This window comes from Electrophorus electricus, chromosome 1, assembly GCF_013358815.1.
Source record: "Electrophorus electricus isolate fEleEle1 chromosome 1, fEleEle1.pri, whole genome shotgun sequence".
NCBI classification, from domain to species: Eukaryota; Metazoa; Chordata; class Actinopteri; order Gymnotiformes; family Gymnotidae; genus Electrophorus; species Electrophorus electricus.
Window position 1 is genome coordinate 28,782,568 of NC_049535.1, and position 4,497 is coordinate 28,787,064.

Sequence of the window (4,497 nt, forward strand, 5' to 3'; positions counted from 1 at the left end):
CAAGACTTGTGAATGAGAGCGAGTCCGCTATGGCAAGCAGACGTTTCTGTGTATCCCCCAGCGTGCCAGCGCATGCACGGACGGACACACACACACACACACACACACACACACACACACACACACACACACACACACACACACACACACACACACTAATCTGATTGTCGCCATTTGCAGGAGAGTATAGCTTGTGTCTGACCCTACTTTCTAAAGGTCATAGCTACTTCCTGTTTGGGCCAGCTCATCTGTGATGAAAGGGGGATGTAAGAACAAATAGATTTCCCTCTCTCTCGCTCTTTCTCTGTCTCTGTCTGTCTCTCAGCACACAGCACTGGTTTTCACCATGTCACTGTGTGTTTATTTGTGTGAGAGACAGAAATTAGACATTGGTAGGGGTTGGTAAAGTTAAGATATACCTACATTACAGCTCTCATTCCTTTCTCCTAACAGATATGGATGTGGGTAAATATAGTGACATCTATCTATATGTATGCGTGTGTATGCGTGTACATACCATAACACCTGAAGTTCTCTCTCTCTCTCACTCCATTTGATCTATGTAAGGAAGAAAGAGTGAGAGCAGAAGTGAGTGAGGGAGAGAGAGAGAGAGAGAGAGAGAGAGAGAGAAAGAGCAAGAAAGAGTGAGTGAGAGGGCATTCAGAATGTCTGCTGGAAAAGCCCTAATGCTGGATGTTTGAGAGTAGATTTCAGAGCACTGCCTTGTCTCGTTTAATAGAACATTTGGCTCATTAAGTAGGCCTATGTAATAAACGTATTGCTGTGTTTTAAAAATTAATATGCTGTAAATAATGGATGAGCTTTTAACTGATTTGGAAGGTCATTCAATTTGACAACATTTAAGAGTGAGAGTCTCGATCCTTCTCATGTCTTTGCAAGAATGGGCATCAGTGAGGCAGGCCCTGTGCAGGCCCTGTTCTGCTCCTGCCGCTGTCAGACGCGGGAGCTGCTCCGAGGAGAACTCTAATGACGTCTTCTTTGGGAAGGGACTTTAATGTTCAACCTTGCTGTCTCTAACATACACCCGCCCACCAGTCTGAGCCTCATGTGTGCATTGATGTGGGCGCGTGCACACACACACACACACACACACACACACACACACACACACACACACACACGTGCGCGCCTGTACGAGATCTCAGCAGAAGATGGAGGTGGAAGGAATGTAAACAGACAGGTGACACTGCTGGGCTCCAAATGAGCCATAATTGACCCAAATTAGCTGCCACATCCCATCAGCGCCACTTATGAGACTAGCCTCCCACTGATTGCACAGCTGGGGGTGGGGTGGGGGGGTCACACTGTAACCTCCCCATAAGGCTAATAACTTGGTTGTTTTGGATTCAAATCTCCCAGAAGGAGAACAGTCTCTTCATAGCACATAGTGGCATCTTTGCTGTCTGTGCACCCTTCATTCATTTTCATACTGGAATCAGAAGGGACTTGTATTTAGAATATGCATGAATCCTAATGAAGTCCATGCCAAGCTCAGATTACTGGACTCAGATGAGATCTGGTGTCATTCTGATCTGAGCACATCATCCATTAGACTGCTGTTTTTAGCTCCGGACTAGGGGACACTTACCGAAATAACTGCTTCCGGCTAATGGCACATTTCCAAATTGATTCAGTTGCTTGGTGTCTTTAAATCAATGAGGGCCCCAGTGAAACAGACACGGGTGCTATTCCACGATGCGCAGCCTCCAGATACAACACGGAAGAAGACGAGTGGGGAAAGGTACAGTGGGAGAAGGGGAGGGGCTAAATGGGGTGGGTAGAGAGGAAGGGGAGGGGCTAAAGGGGGGTGGCACATGATCAGCGCCAGAGTAGTCAAGATGGATGAAATGACAAGAAACTCTTAGGAGAATTGAGAGGTTGACAGCGTCTGGAAGCAATTGCTCTGGAAAAAGACAGGAAGCGAAAAGCAGTAGAGAGGAGAGAACGACACAGCCAGGGAGATCGAAATCAGCATGTGTACTATTACACCTCAGTTCTAGATTTCACACTCCATACCTTGTATTTGCGTGTGCATATGTAATGAAAGGCACAGTCTAACGAAATGTAAACTATAGACCCTTCACACGAGCACCTTCGTTCATTAGTGTGGTCAATAACGATTACGCACACACCCCGTGTCACTATGAAAAGACACTAAAAATGTTTGTAAAGGAGAAGAGAGAGGAAGAGGTTGGGGTGAGTCAGCGCGGGTCAGGTGAAAAGCTGCCTTTACCATGCTTGTCACTTCAGGATTTACTGGTGTTTATTCTCTTACAACCTGTTTTTGGTTTTTTTTGTAATCTGTCACTCTATCTTAAACTCTGGAAAGAAAAGGTGTGTGGGTGGGGGGGGGGGGGGTAAGAAATAAAAGGATACAATATCACACACAACTCTCAAACTAGGAAGAGTTCAGCTGCAATAACTATTGAGGCGTCACTTTGAGTTTGACATATCCCACACACAAACGCATATTTGTGGTAGAGCTTTCTGAACACACAAAGGGACACGCAATGAATAAAAAACTTTTTCATCTTTTTTTCTGTTACATTAGCAGCCCCTCGTGGACGAATTATGTAAAGCAGGTGTATTCTGCACGAGCCCTGGGACCCAAGTTTTCCTTGCATTCACTAAACTCGATCCAGCTCTTGATGGACCTGATAATTCGGTGACGAGTGGACCCCAACAGGGAACAACTTACTCTGCAGGGCTGTGTCTCTCCAAAACGACAGCTAAATGTCTCTAGTGTCGGATGTCCCTGTTTGAAATTCTACTTAAAACAATACTTTGATTTTGAAGCCCCACCCTCGGGGGTATGTACATGCCCCGTTGTTTTCATGTATAGATAAATAGTTTTAGTTAAAGCAATCATGTTATCAGAAAAAAAAGTATCAAACTATGATATAACAGTACCCAAATCACTGCCACTAGGTGGAGCCAGATATCTACCAAAAGAAAACAGTGCCGAGGTGGTCTTTTCTCAGCCTTGTTGATGTCTACCATGGTGACGCACAAAAGAACAGGAGGGACCACACCGCGAACACCACAAACCCATCACCGTGTTACACCAACTAAGAGTACTAGCACAGCGTCCGGAGAAAACAGGACTGCCAGAACTAATCAGTAAAGACTCTCTCTCTCTCCCTCTCCCTCTCTCTGACACACACAATCAGAATTGCGCACAGACTGATTTGTTACTTTTGACTCCTTCTTACACAAAATGTTTTATAGCCTAATATAAAAATCTTTTCGGCCCATAACAATGAATATTATGACTGGTATGTGCCTCAGAGGCTAATGGATTGGAGAGTGTCTGTGTGATCACTCCTTATTTGCGTTTATGTTCAAGGTAGTGACTGATCTGGGAGATGAAATCTCTTTAGGGGCTGTGTGTTTGTGCGTATGTTTGTGTGTGTGTGTGTGTGTGTGTGTGTGTGTGTGTGTGTGTGTGTGTGTATTTGTGTGTATGTGCGCGCGCACGCACTCACCGTGACTCCTGATGGAGGCTAAACACAATTAAGAAGCGAGGGGTTTATTGAGTCTAAAATAAGATGTCATCAAATAGGAAAGATAGGGAGAGTCAGGGAATTTCTGCTTTATGCAAGTGTGTGTGTGTGTGTGCGCGCGCGTGTGGTTTATGCAGCCATCAGGAGAACTAGAGTGAGGTAGACAATAAGCTTTCATCAGCATTTGCTGCACAATAATGAGAACATGAGGAATAACAGAGTAACACACAGTTAGCTGTACTCTAGTGTGTGTGTGTGTGTGTGTGTGTGTAATAGCTCATCCAGAGAGAGAGAGAGAGAGAGAGAGAGAGAGAGTAAAAAATGGAAAAGAAAAGGAAAAACGATATTTTTTCCTTGTTGGGATTCCCCATGAGATTAAATGGCAGTGCAAACCCAAATTATCAGGGCACCAACATTAAATCGCGCTACTCTCAACGCCTCTGATATTAACGAAGTAAATGTTAATTATTCTCACACTGAGTGACTCAAGCGATACAGAATGCCATTTTTATATCAGTGAAGTTAAACAATCAAGTCTCAAACAGAACTGACGCGTTATCGACGTGAAATCTTAGGCGAACTACCAGCTAGGTGTCTGGATGCTTTCCTTGAACGGCACAGGGGCTGACGGCGTGCACTTACCAGTATCCCCAGTACTGGGATTAAAGTGACATTTTAAGATAGTTTAAGATAAACGAACACCTCGATAGTAAAATAAAGAAAATTCCCCACATACCTGAATTTGTTTTTGTGCACTAGCTTTTGTACGTGCGTCGACTCAGTGCCTTTGGGAACAGCACGGAACAGATCGCGTATGCGAAGTAACACCCATGTGTAGCTGCAAACAAGTCTTATAGCGCGTGTATGTTACGGGGGGAGGGAACGGAGGGCGTCTCGGGGGAGGGGGGGGGGGGGTAGAAGGGCTTTAAAACGTCAAAGCTTGCACGAACCTTAAAGCCATTCTGCACGCGCT